Source organism: Diadema setosum, chromosome 3, assembly GCF_964275005.1.
Source record: "Diadema setosum chromosome 3, eeDiaSeto1, whole genome shotgun sequence".
In the NCBI taxonomy this organism is placed as follows: domain Eukaryota; kingdom Metazoa; phylum Echinodermata; class Echinoidea; order Diadematoida; family Diadematidae; genus Diadema; species Diadema setosum.
The window spans coordinates 22,284,467-22,299,853 of record NC_092687.1 but is presented as its reverse complement, the minus strand read 5'-3'; the positions used below and the strand labels follow the sequence as shown (position 1 = coordinate 22,299,853).

General features: G+C 37.3%; 1 protein-coding gene across 2 annotated transcripts in view; it reads left to right on the top strand.

Annotated features, from left to right (window-relative positions):
- LOC140226556 (epidermal growth factor receptor kinase substrate 8-like) overlaps positions 1-15,387 on the top strand; it is an 85,144-nt gene that overhangs the window by 30,003 nt on the left and 39,754 nt on the right. The gene's annotated exons all lie outside the window — the stretch shown is intronic.

Below are 15,387 nucleotides of genomic sequence, written 5' to 3'. Positions count from 1 at the left end.
TTCTCAAGATTCAATTTGCTGCTTGCATTGCTGCCAGCTGTTTCCTGCTTAAAGAGTTACGATGCATAGCGGATAGTATAGTGGCAGTTGCTCAATTTTTGTGAGCTGTGAAAGGGTTCTGTCCTCAGACAGAGATGCACATAGATTTGGGTTTATTTCATGGATGAATTAAGCCACATACCTCGATGGTTAACTGCACCCTCCAGAAGCTTGTGGTCCTGTTTATGATTAATTCCACTTACAGGTGTTTGGTCTTAGAGAAGAATGTGTGATGTTTACTGAAAATTCTGAAATCCACAAACACCTGCTCTTTATCACCTGACATAAATTGAATTGGGTATGAGGTATTCATGTACACATTAATTTGGAATCCATCATACAATCCGTTGTACTATGCCTATCATGGGCTGATGAAAAATACTGGAAAAGATTTACCAAGGAGGTTTGAGAAATGGAGTTCCAACTGGCTGTAAACATTCAAACAGCTGTCAGTTTTCTTTTGATGTACAAAATAATTCCACAGGTGCATTTGTGACTTTGATGATCAGGGTTCGATGCTGCCATCTTCCCGAGCACAGAGATGATTCAATTGGAGCGCTAACATAATGTCGACCATATTTTGTTTGTTTTTTTTATTAAAGGAAATTAGATTTCAGCTAATGATAAGGTGTATGAAAAAGAAAGTAACTCCTGTCCGAGGTTATGTCAAAAAGTGTTAATCTGAGCCGTACGTTGTGAAATTATTTGAACTGCATCCTCATTGGAAAGTCAATCTTATCATCTTTCGGATCACTTCCGACAAATGAAATTGATATGGTATAATCTTCAAATGTAGTTCTTTATTCATTTATATGTTAGATTAGTGTAAAAACATGTAAAGTTGGGTAATTTTAATTCTTATTTCATCAATTTTGGTGGAATTTTTATTCGCACATCCCAGTCACCTGCCTGTGTCTGTACCTTTATGTACCGCTCATGTTTCATGAAAAGGGACAGCGAAAAGTAATTACCATCATAAAGACATATCTTCCATTGAGAGTGACGAGTCATAATGCAATGCCACATGAATCAGTTGTCTTCCTTTCTGTGAGGCAGCTCCAGTTTAGCACATACTTCAAATATTTTTAGTGGCGGCATCAAACATGGGATCAAAGGGAATAACACTGTTGTTACTCCATCTCTTAAACCTCCTTGGATTTACTAAGATGTTCTTTTCACCAAATTGCCCAAAGAGTGTACATTTGAATATACCATGAAAGAAGTAGATAGACATGGACTCAGGACTGCATTTTTTTCTTACTTAGTGAGCTTAAAACATTGGATCAATGTTCAATAGAGAAACTTAACTTACTAAAACAGTGCTTGTGCACACATTGTTTTTAATTGAAACCTACTAGAAGCCAGGCATATGTGCAAGAGTGGACAAGCAGTCTACTGATATTTTTATTTATTTCCAGCAGGCTGGTTTATGTGATAAAAAGAATTTTTCCTTGATTTTAAAATGGAGTCATTTGCCCTCCTGATGTGTCATTGCCTGATCCAAGGCCATGATTTCTAGTCCATCTTCTTGCTCACAGATTTATCGTAACAATTATTTAGCAAAAAATCTCAGATGTTGTCCAAGAAAATTCTTTTAGCTATTCTCATTATGGTTTTGTGTGTGAGGCTTTGGTTTACTGTGTATGCTGCAGACTGCTGTCTTACTTAAGATCTTATATTGTTTTATACTCCCAAATGAAAAGGCAGGTCTGTTTTAAAGGTTAATGCTCCGAGATGAAATACCTGCTGTAAAAGTGGAAATTTTCACGGTGTTGAAATTATCGTGCATTTCGTGCCACCAGAAACTAGCACGAAAATAAAAGCATGCGAATATTTTTGCTTGCCATATGTTCCAGTAGTTGATGTCTTGATTCTGCAGTATTAAAAACACATGAAACTCTTCTTAACCAGGCGAGCACGAAAAAAAATTATTAAGAAATAGAAAAATATTCACTTTTACAGTAGTTGTCAAGTGTTCAAGGGCTAATGGACTACATGCTAAAGTACAGTGTAACAGTATTGTGCAAATTGTGTTAACACAGTGAATAGAAATGTACACAAGCTGAGATGAAAGCTGGTGCATGGTGGCTACTTTCTACCTCTGGTGCCCAAGAGAAAGGGAGGATTTGATCACCCTAGGGGACGTTAAGCTCTGCCATCAAACTCAAATACTCCTGGCCAAGGTCTGAGGAAACAGAGATTTACTCTTCCAAAATCAGGCAGTTCAAGATATTGTGATGGATTTCTTATTTTTGTCTTCAACCTATTTATTGACAACTTCAAAAATTAGATGATTTAGGTAAAGTTTTTAAGCAAAATCTATGCATATTGGTGCTTGAATTTTTAGATAAAACTAGTCAGCCACATCACAGTTCTTTACGTTTTCGTGTGCAGTCCTTTGTTTTGGGTCTTTCATGACCTTTTTACACGTTACTTCATGTTTTCTTGGAGAAATTGAATAAAACAACAGAACTATCAGTGGGGAAAAGTGTTTTTCCTTTGACTTGGCTGCCATTGTTATAGAAATAAATGAAGTATCACTTTGATTGTGGCTCAAGAGTCTGCTATATAGACTACCAAGAAAAAGCAATAAAGCAATCTGTGCCAAAGTTCTTCCCCCCTTTGTGTGTGTGTGTGTGTGTGTGTGCAGCCTACATCTGTGGCAGAATGTAGAGGGGTGTAGGAAAGTTTATAATACACTCCATGTCAGGGTAGAGTTAAATCCAGAAACCCACTTGAGGCCATCTTCTGCATTCATGCAAAGAGTAACACTATTGTTCATTGGTATGCCATAGGAACAAAGAGTGAGGAGGAGATAGAGAGACCATTGTATTCTTCTATTCACCTCTTTCTCTCTATCTCCCCCCCCCCCCTTTCTCTCTCAATGCGTGAGAGCACAATTTTCCTTGTATACCAATATCCGCTTCTCTCAGTCAGTTTTCAAACTTTGTGTTTGTATTTTTACCTCTTATATTTCACTCTGTTCGTTGCTTTTAATTTCTTTTCTTTTTTTTGGCAAAAATGTGAATATGTCTGGTAGCTTCTCTTTGGTTAAGTCCTCATATGTAACATCTTATATCTTCTTTTTCTGTTCACTACCTCTGTTTCTTCCTATGAATGTTCATATGTATACAAGTCTTTATCAACATGACCATGGTCTGCTTGTCTGTTCGTCAGTCCATGTTTCTGTCATTTTGTCAGCTGTTCCCCCTCACTGGCTTCCAATGCATCTTTAACCTGTGGACTTTGTATCTGATTTCTCCATCTGTCTTCAGGCCTGGGTTTGTTCTGTGGCTTTTTACTTCGATCAGTGTTTTAATGGAGGTCCTCCTTTGCTTGTACTACTGATACTACTGATCAAACAGCCAGGAGCTGAATTAAAAAAAAAAAAAAAAAAAAAAAAAAAAAAAAAACTTTTACTATTGTCATTACCTCTCAAAACAGATGAATACTCTGGGACCACCCCCATTCTCTGTAGAAAGTTCAGCAGATTTGATTTGGATTAAACTCTCAGCATAAGTATGGGGAACTGTAGTGTTTATCTTTTGTAAGTGTTTGAGTGCAGGAAAGAGAAGGAGTGCATAATTCCACATCTCATGTAGATACTTGAGAAGCAGCCAGTGTAGCATGATTTCCAGTAGCCAGTATTGTGGTCTGAGACATGGACTGAGCCTGTGTGAGCTCCTGGACTGCAGGGTAATATACTACTGTGTGTATCTCTCCATTTTATGTGATGAGCTCCAATCTCAGACCTCACTACCATACAGTGACAACATAAGATGTGTCACTCAAGGCTGTTTGTCTCTGCAAAGTCAAAATGTCTTCATGTAGACTGTGAATTATCCTATGTTTTGGCCTAATTATTGGAAATACTGAGTAATTTGGCTGAGTATTCACACACCCTCTGTGTGTCTGGTCAAAGCCTGGTGTTTTACAGGACTAATACTTGTACATACATGTAAGTAGTGTCAGTAAGGTCTTGTAAAGCAGACTAATGCCTCTGGTTTCACATCTACTATGCAATTAACATCTCTGTTTTGCCAGTCTGTTGACTTTGCTAGACAGAAGTTATTTTAGGACTACTTCGTACAGACTAGTAACCTTTTGAATTCAAAGGTAATTCTACAATTCAAGAGTACTACAGTGCATGACATTTTGTTTGCTTGATGGAGTCGAGTTGAAAAGGAGGGCTGTGTTTTGAATGCTGAAAGGTAATGTGTCCAAGAGATGGCATTTAGTTGCCATGTGTTTTTTTAGTTGTCTTTTGGTATACCTAAGAGTATGGAAGGTGTCTGATATTGCTCTCACACAATGTTGATGTGTTGTTGAACCTATTAGTTAAGACCTACAACCTTCCAATTTCTGTGTCTCATTAACTCATGGCTGGCTTTCAACCCCTGGAGAATCTTCCATTACTCAATTGAGCATTAATACTGATAACTGCTTTGAGATTCAGTTTAATCCGAACAAATCTTCCCTTGAAGTAGATTCTCCTTGAAGTATAGAATTCATTTTTATTTAGTTTGCTATAAACTCAAGTAAAATCAAACAAATGAAATGGCAGAAGTTTTATCAAAACAAGACATACAAGTGTTCAATAAATAAAAAAGTTACCAATTATTACAGGTTCATATTTGTAAGCAGATGTATTTGTGTCAACCAGAGATGTTCATGAGATGAAGTGATGATGTTGGTAAGTACTGCACAAATTACCCACTAGTGTTTATCCTGCACACCAAACTTTTGTTGTGTCTGAACAGCTTAGCAATGATGAGGGAATGAGTTATGATTGCTAAATTATGAACCAAAAACATGATTATTACAATAAATTGGGGACAGTCATATTTCACCTCAACTTGTATGTGCATGGTGTCACAGACAATATAAATATTTTGTTAGACATTAAACTCAAAACCCATACTTTCTTATTTTATTTCTGATTTTGTTGACATACCTTAATTACATGCATTTCATTTTACTCATTTCATGTAATTCAGCATGAACGTGATTTTGAATGGCACTGTAAGACAAACATGATGTGTTTCATTGTACTCTGTGAATCTTAACAGGATAGACATCATACATACACGCTACAATGATCGCTGAAGAAGTAAGGAGATAAAGTACAATTTGATGTGGGAATATTTCCAACTGGTAGATTGGTACATCTTCTAGAAAAGTATCCATTTGTGAATAAGGGCTGTACGGTATAATAGAGCATGTTGAGGGCCAACTAATGGATACCAGTGGCTTTTTCATGCATGATTAGACTTGAAAGAACCCCTTAGAAGTTGGAGTCTCTGGAATAGAGGGCAGAGCAGTGTCATTGGTCCCATTTATTTTGGAGATACAATGGTACATCAGGCAATGTCAGTGGGATATCAAATAAGTGAATGCTTCTTTGTGGAACCCAGGCTGATTGATTCTACTAGTCAGGAAGTGGAAGATGTCACTGTTCCCCCTTGGTATCTGAGTAATATTAGTCTGTTGCTTGCAGAAACCGGATGTGATGCATATTAAACTTTGGGAAATTACCTGTCCTAGGGGGCAACAGGTTAATGATTTTCCTTTGTCAGAGTGTTGCAGACTAGTTTGCGAGGGGACAGAAAAGCCCCCCCGGCTAATTGTTTTTCATCAATGGTAGTGCAGGAGAGATATTGGGCTAAAATAATGGTATTTGACCAGAAAGGCTGTATCTAATTGGAGTGATGCCTCCCAATGAACTTCAGTGCCCCGCCCCTCAGTGTACCTCATGACTAGGTGGGCTGTTCCGAGTGATGTGCTTCAATGAGCACATCACAATTAGAATAATATCTTGGCCAGATGAATTTTTTTGGGGCGGGGGGTAGAATTCTGTACTTTTGTGACTCACAGGAGCTGTATGGTAGGAATGCAATGAAAATTGAATCCTCTCATAATCTTTATAAGATGCTGAAGAATTTTGTGACAATTGTGGCAACCTCCCCCCCCCCCATGTATAAAAAAAAAAAAGAGAGATGGTCATCATAATGACAAATGTAATTTCATCACTACACATTGTCATGAGAAATGTCGTGTGAAGTATTCAAATCCTTTTAGATGAGGGTATCCAAGGGCATGAAAAATGAAAATAGAATGAAAGGACAGACTTACATGATAACCAATAGAGTACCAATTTCAGATGTGCTCTGCACACTGTGAAAGCCGACATTTATTATGCCTCCGCAACGAAGTGGCCGGAGGCATTATGTTTTCGGGTCGTCCGTCCGTCCGTCCGTACGTACGTCCGTCCGTACCGTTTTGTTTTTGTTGATATCTCAAGAACCGTGTGGTGGTTTTACATCAAACTTGGTATGAGGGTATATCCTTGGGGGATAATACTTTGTGTGGATTTTAGGGTCACAGGGTCAAAGGTCACAGGTTATTTTGTGAAAAAAATTGAAATTTCATGTTTTTCTCCATATCTCGCAAATGGTTCAAGGTATCTTCATGGAACTTAGTATATATGCTTGTACCGATGGGCAGTGATTATCTAGAGAAGTTGGGGGTCATTGGTCAAAGGTCGGGGTCAAAGGTCAAGGTCAACTTCTCAAAATATCACTACTTTCCTTATATTTATGCAATGAATGAAGGTTTTGTTTTTTTTTAACTTGATGTATACATGTATTACCCAATATATATTCTGTTGGAGGTTTCTTGCCAAAAGGTCAAAGGTCAAGTGAAAGTGCTGAATTGCACTTTTTCCTCCATATCTCAAAAGTAACTCAAGGTATCATCATGAAACTTACATATTTATGCATGTTCAACCTAACAGTGATTCTCTTTGGAACTGTGAGGTCAAAGGTCAAAGGCCAGGTTTAGATAATGCTATTTTCCCGTTTGATACTGAAATTATACTTTTTCTCAATACCTTGAAAAATTACTCAATGCATAAACTTATAAAAGGGTCAAAAGTCAAGTAAAAATCATCAGTTCCCCAAATACCTGCACTCTGACATTTTAATCATTCATCCAATTGAACCTAGTTCTAGGAAAGTGAACATTCAGCACATTTGTGTCAAACCTGTCATTTTAATATTTTGCCAATTGTTTGAAACTGTCATCACACATTGTCAAGAAATTGTACTATAGACCTATTAGGAGAACCATGCATTATGGCAGAGGCATATCAGTCGCCGTAGCGATATATCTAGTTTCATATAGAAAGAAAATCATTAATGCAGGTCAGGACCCTTTTCTTTCAGCATTCTGTTTAAGGTATAATGAATGTCATGTAGTGGATTGTGGTACAATCGGGAACTGCTTCAGTGGGAATCCCACTTAAGTGCAACAAAATTTGATGTAAAAAAATTTAATGTGTTATTTTCATCGCTTAATTGGAACCATAAACCACTTTATTGGGACAAATTCTGGCTGAAAGACTTCCATTATCTGTCATTAATGTCTTAAAATAATAAGTAAATCCCTAGAAATAATCATAGTGATTTCATTTCCTTATCAGAAGGGTTATTTTCTAACCAATTCCAGATAGATTAAGCGGACTGCAGTCTAAACATTTGTTGTTACGCAGTAGACATAGCACAGCCTGTCATCTTATTGAGCGTCGTCGGCTTCTACCCATGCACTCATGACTGTACCACCCCTTCAGTGCAATACAGAGAGTCACCTTCGCCACGTGCGGCCCATACTTTCCCTGCTGTGCATAGTATGCATGCAGTGTGTGTGTTTGTTTGTGACAGACAGTGTAAGAAGGAGGTGTGAATATGAGAAAAATGTGTTAGTATGATCGTCACAATCAGTGTCGTCGTAATGTGCATGTTGTTAACACATTAAAAAGTTAGCAGTGCTGCCTCTTTTTCTGCATTGATCGGGTAAAAGGCATCGTGATCCCCTCTAAACAAGGTCATTTTGTGGATGAAATGAATGAAGGTTTGTTCCGATGATGCACTTTTGCCAAAATTATGAGACTGCTGTTTCACCATTTTGTGTCTGCATGTTGTAGCGCATGTGTGCTTGTGGCTGTGGTTATCAGGGGGTTTGATAACTGTGCATGGTTTAGTATAATGCCCACATACTGGGCTTTTTGTTGTGCAGTTTGTACGGGCCAATACTAGCCCCGGCTTAAGCGGGAGCACCACTTAAATGGGAGAAAACCTGTCTCCCGACCCCTCCCAATTAAGCGGTGAGCACTACATCTCATTGTGGAGTTACAGGTATGCTCCATGGTCTCATGTTGTGTATTGTGCAAACTTGATCCACCCAGCCAAAGTTCAGTGGAATACTTTACAGATTGCCCATTAATAGCATTCAGTCCAGAATAAGCAACTCTTTTTCACAGATATATCCCTCTCCTCTCACCACACCCTCTCTCTCTCTATCTATCCATCTGTCTGTCTTTCTATTTATCTCCTTCCTTCTTGTTTACTTTTTTCTGTAGTCTTTCAGTCTATATCCTTTGTAGTCTTTAATGCTTGTACTTCTAATTAGCATGTTTTGACTATTACTGTTACTCCTTGAAGATTTTCAGGACATGGATTGAAATAGAAAAAAAAAACATGTTAGAAAAGATGGTCTGTAGATGTAGACTAAGATAATGGCATTGTCACACAGTGTACTTTGAACCCATGTTATCAGATAAATGTTTTCTATCTGTAGTGATATTATTAGGTAGAAATCCTTGTAAACAAGAGAGGGAACATCAGAAGGATGTCAGGCATAAAACAGCACACTGCAATAGACTGAATGCAATTCACTGGATTGAGTCAACAATACAGTGTGCATCTCTTCATTACACAATTTGATGATAGGTGGTGTTGGTGTGGCATCATTCACAGGTACAATGTTTATGAAAAAGGTTAGAGAAACTGTAAAACTTTACATTACTTTTACATGCCTTGTCTAGATTGATAGGAACCCTCCTCTTGGAGCTGTGAAATGATACTTGTTAGCAAGGATAGTCTTGCTCAGTTTTCATGATCTCTTGTGGTTGGATCATTGTATAACTGCTCAAACTGTTGAGAAGGTCAGAAATGCAATACATTTTACTGTTTCCTCAGAGATGCAGTCTGTTAAGTGCTTTTTACAAGAGAAATTGAACTGTCTACTGTGTGTGTTGTGAGCATTGATTAACATCTTCATACCCCATCAGAAAAAAACATGCCATATGTACATCAGCACTCTTTCACATTAGCTGATTGGATATGAAGTAAATAATTCAACCAATAAAGCAGCAAACACTGGTGCTATTAATAAAAAGGGTTGACAGACTGACCTCAATATGGAAAGTAGGTTGATAGTTTTGTTTTGTTTTTGTTTGTTATTTTTGGGGGGATTAAGAAAAGCTAAATTTCTGTATTTGGGTCATATGTTACTGAATGCTGAAAGGTTTTATAATGGTGTTAAAATGACTTCCTGCTTTGAAAGATTACAGTCATACAGTTTGATTAAAGTAGGAAAAAATCCTCATGCACTTATATGAATTTATTGTCGTGTTAATTTTTTTTTTTTTGTAATAAAGAAGATATTAGATGGCATAGAGTTGTTTCATCTATATCTATACCTCTACTTTCTCTTATTTCTCACACTATACACAGTGCACCAGTGCTTTAACCTTTCTGAATCCAATGCTCTTGCATAGCAGTGTAGGTTATCATGGTGTGACTAGCCACTTCCTCTTGCTGAACATTGATTTATATTCTCTTGCCCTGGAATGTCAAAAAGTGGGTCAAAATGTACAATGCAAAATATGCTGATTATGTATGGAAACCAGAGATTTTGCAAATGTTATTGTATTGTAGAGATTTCATAATTTGTACACATTTCATCAATTACTTGACAAACAGAGGCTAAGAGGTATTTTATTGCTGATATTAGTTAGATATGTGTAATTTTCAACGTTTTTACTAGTGCGTCATATGATAACAAAAATTTGATAAGCTGCCTTTGAATGAGAAAGAATGACAAATATGTGGGTTGTCAAAATCTGACAATGAGAGTTTTAGGAAGAGGAGAATGTTGACAATATGAATTGCACTGCTAGTGGTGAGCAAACACAGAAATATGAGAAGAAGTGAAGCGATTACAGGGTATTCATTGACTTTCAGTTTGCGTGGAATTCCAGTTCATCACTCTTTTGTGCACAGGTATGGTGAAATCATATGGCAGGCAAGAAATACAACAACTACTAAGAGCAGAGTTAGGTGATCACACAAAGTGTTCCATCATGGTATGTAGGTTAGTCAGCCCAGTGAGGAGAATGCTGTGTGTGTGAATTGGATCCACTTCATACTGTTAAAAATGTGTTTAGATGCAGCATGTCAGGGGTATGTCAATGGAGCTCATGATCTCACAAGAACCTACAGTACATTGTAAATGAACTGCAAATTTTGTATAGTGTATATGCAGTGATGACAGAAATGTCATATACGGTATTTTTCAATCTTTCAGTGTGTGTAGCAAGTTTTACAATACTTAGGATTGCTTACTTACTGTATGTCATTATCTTCAGCTTATTTTATAAATGTCTTGCTTGTATATTGACACTATAATATGAATTTGGAGACTTCAAACAATACACTGGCAGCTTTTTACAGAATCAAGTGCACTTGTCATTTTGGCCCAAATTCACGAAGGTGGTACAGTTAAAACCATCTGGTTTAAACCATGGACAATTTGTATGGAGCAGCAAGTGTCGCATGGCCTATTTCGTTTTTTTTTTTTTTTTTTTTAAAGTCATTTTGTCAACGAAATGACCATCTTGTTGACGAAATGCTGTCATTTTGTTACAAAATGACTGATTTCATAACGAAATAGGCCATGTGATACTTGGCGCTCCATACAAATTGTCCATGGTTTAAACCATGGTTTCAATTGTTCTACCTTTGTGAATTCAGGCCTTTCTGTCATATGCATTAGTACATTGTAAGCATATTTTTATAGCTGTAATAACACTGCGTATTATACTGTGTCATTTTAGTTTTGAGAAGTTTGATAAAAGTGACTGAAGCAAAGAAACCCTACCAATGAAACATTCCCAACAAATGTGTTGAGTTTATTTATTTATTTTTTTTTTTGGGGGGGGGGGGTTCTCCTAAAGAAAAGAAAATCCATCAAGCTGACAAAAATAAACCGCTTCATGATGACAACACTCAAACTAGAAGACTTATGACAGGTGGTATGGGGAAAAACTAGAGGACTTATGACAGGTGGTATGGGAAAAACTAGAAGACTTATGACAGGTGGTATGGGAAAACTAGAAGACTTATGACAAGTGGTATGGGAAAAACTAGAAGACTTATGACAAGTGGTATGGGAAAAACTAGAAGACTTATGACAAGTGGTATGGGAAAAACTAGAAGACTTATGACAAGTGGTATGGGAAAAACTAGAAGACTTATGACAAGTGGTATGGGAAAAACTAGAAGACTTATGACAAGTGGTATGGGAAAAACTAGAAGACTTCTGACAAGTGGTATGGGAAAATTAGAAGACGTATGACAAGTGATATGGGAAAAACTAGAAGACTTATGACAAGTGGTATGGGAAAAACTAGAAGACTTATGACAAGTGGTATGGGAAAAACTAGAAGACTTATGACAAGTGGTATGGGAAAACTAGAAGACTTATAACAAGTGGTATGGGAAAAACTAGAAGACTTATGACAAGTGGTATGGGAAAAACTAGAAGACTTATGACAAGTGGTATGGGAAAACTAGAAGACTTATGACAAGTGGTATGGGAAAATTAGAAGACTTATGACAAGTGATATGGGAAAAACTAGAAGACTTATGACAAGTGGTATGGGAAAAGCTAGAAGACTTATGACAAGTGGTATGGGAAAAACTAGAAGACTTATGACAAGTGGTATGGGAAAAACTAGAAGACTTATGACAAGTGGTATGGGAAAAACTAGAAGACTTATGACAAGTGGTATGGGAATCTTTTACAACTATCATTTGTTGATTTGTTAAGGAACGGTGGTACAATGGTTTTGGAATAAAGACACCATGCTACATTTTCAATTAGCTGTAGAAAAAAAAGCAAGCTTTTTGTTGCCAGAAAGTTGCAACTATACATATTGCAGAATGATTTAACATGTGAAGCATTAGGTTGATTTATTTCATACTGAATTTCCAAAGATAATTTCAGATGGTTGACCCCTTTGCTCTTCATTTCATTAGTAAATAGAAATTTGTGCAGGCACCCAGAGGACAGTCACAATCCAACTTCTCTGCCTTCAAAAGGCACTCAAGATTTTATGACCACTTACCATTTTTAACACAGCTCTTACAAATGAAGAAAAGGAAAAATCCCTTTTGAACTTTGAACAAGAATAGAAAGCAGTGCTTGCATAGCGCGGTCATTTACAAGTGGTAGCATTTGATAAGATTCTTATTGATTTGGTGGTTGGCACAGAAAGGCTTTAGCATGCATGCTGTTCCCTTGTTTCTCAAGATGAATTACAGCCACTCTCAATCAGTAATAACCATGACTACTGCACTGCAGCATAGTTTAAAAATGACCAATGTGTAGTTTGACCAGACTGGCCTGAATTAAGACCATGGTCTCAGTCTGGTGCCAATGCCAATGATGATCAATAGTTCTCAGTTGACCACAATCCCGCTTCAGAGTCATCTGGACTAAAGCTCTTTTCAATTCCCATCAGATTAAGATTCTGTGGTCAAGATGAGTCTTGAGTAGGATCTGTAATATTGTGATTTCAACAGTCTGAGCAACCCGTTCTGTTTGCATTGAGTTCATGCATTGTTTAGCAAAGTTGAATGTAGTTGGAGGATACCCATTGCTTAAGGTGCAATCACACATCGCCGGTTTAGATGGCGGTTCATGGCGGTTCAGCAAATCGCCGTGCTCCGCCAAAGACCGTGTTTACACCGTACACAAACCGTGGTCATCCGTCACTCATCCGCCATGAACCCCGAGAACCGCGGGGAACCGCCAGAAAAATTAAACATGTTTAATTTTTCGTGGCGGTCTTGGCGGTTTGAAATGGACCGTGTTCACATCGCCGTTCATCGTGTAAAGAACTCCATCCTCCGTGTTTGCACCGCAAGATCCGTGATAATACCGTGTTAACACCGCCATAATTTTCAAGCGAAAAGAAACAATGAACTTAAAAGAGAATAATGGCTCCGGCGACACTTCGTGGCGGAGCAATAAAAAATGGAGAAAAAAAGCAAAGATGAACCCATAATCCAAGATCGGGTAAATATATTGAATGCTATAGTCTCCTTACTTCTTTAACACATATACAGTAAGAAATAAAGTTTAATGTTCAAAAAGTTGTTAGGTATGTTGAATTACCTCATTTACATTAAAACCATCATTTACATTAAAAGGTAAGTTCATAATTTTTATTAAAGCTTAACAGCTTTAAAGATGGCCAGCAACGTGAACCTGATAAGTTATACACAGAAGACTTATGTAAATATGTTATGTTGATTGTGACGAAAACTATAGCTCTGTTCGAGTTAACTTGTTTCGTCGCAGTAAAAAGAGATGCCACTCCAAAACGCTCTCACCATTAAGCCCAAAGGCACAGAGAATAAAGTACACGCAAAATCCATTCATGATTTTAGGTGCCCATTCCTGCAGGATTTATTGAGAGAGTTCTTTCGACGTGGACATTATTGCGAGAAGAGTTATCACACAGAGGTGCCTAGCAGCTCTTAGGTCTGCACTCAGCGACGCCTAGATATCTTCTGAAGACTGAAGGCAATATCACTATTTCTTGTCCCCTACAAAATTGCTGATCTATGAAAAACCACTATGAATGAAGGGAGAGTAAAATAGTCCTATTTGGACAGGTCAGCCATTTACAAAAAGGGGAAGGGTACATTAAGGGAAACAAAAAGAATACTAGCTTGGTCAAGTCAGCACATTGCTGCTACTAACTTTTGTTTTGTCTCGATTCCACACAAAGACATAAAATAGAAAATAACTCCTGACCAATCACACCACTGCCCCTTCTTACATAACTTATGTTACCTCTTGTCTGGAATAAGAAATAAAGAGTTATATAGTATCTTCACTCTTGACCAATCATAGAGAAGGTCATTCTTACATAACTTATGTTATTCATTGTCTGAAAACCTATTCAAAGGAACACAAAAGAAAATTACTTTTAACCAATCATCTCTCTGTCTGGACCAGCAATGTATATCTCTATTTCCTGCTAGCCTCCTACCCTAAGGGTTAAGACCAACTGACCTTTGAGATGTTTGTCCCTGGACAGGGGATTTATCTTACATCAAGCTCCTGAGGACTGCCACCTGTTGTGGTCTGGAGATGGGGATGTACTATATAGTGATATACATTTAAATGTGAAATGGACACTACTATACACATGGGGTATTTCCCACAAAATAATTGAGCTGACATGTGTGCATGTCACAGACATCCCCAACCTTCTAAGATGGAAACTATACAAGTTTAGAATGAAGGTTCTCAAACCTCATTATGAACATAGTTTACATGTAGACAAAATTTATAGCGTTTACACTGTTTAACCAGACTGGTTATTAAACTTACGAGACTAAATAGTCTATACTGTGCAATTCTAGCTCAACAGCTCACATGTAAACAATCAAAACATATAATAACTCAGAACAACTGTACATTTACTTTAGACAAATTTGAACATGGATCGTGGAAATTACTTGCAGATTGTAAACTTGTCTTTCTTTCTTTCTTTCTTTTTTTTTTTAAAAAAAGATTAAGGTTGAGTTCACCTCCTTGCTCTGCAAACATCCTTCTTTTCATCATCATAATTTCTCTAATGTTTTACATACAAGTCATGTACCCTTTCTCTGAGTACTTTGATTTTGTTAGTTTACTATAACTAATAAGTATTCTGGCATCACTATGCCATGTGCATACATTTAAGGCAGTTGCATATTGTGTACAAGTCATGCAGTATAAAAAGATTCACGATGACCACAGATAATTACACTCTGGCATCAATGATCAATAACATAGTGTATGAATGCGTCAGTGTTCCTGTGTTCATCATTGTCCTCAATAATGAAGTCCTCAGTGTCTTTCGTTCGTGATGTTTTCATTTCATCCAATGATAAAGTTCATCCGTTTACTGTTCATTCGAATTGAAACTCCAAACTCGTATAGGCAAGTGAGTGGCTATGCGATTATTTCATCCTAACACTTTTCACACTGGTGTGGGCAGAATCACAGTTCTACTGTTCTAGATACCACTACAAGTATAACATACAACATAAATTATCCTGAACTGCGACTTTAAATCCTACCAAAGGAAATCGGAATGTACTTTACATGTATACAACGTTAAGACACACACTTAATTCTTCAGATAAGAACATTCTTTCAGAATTCACT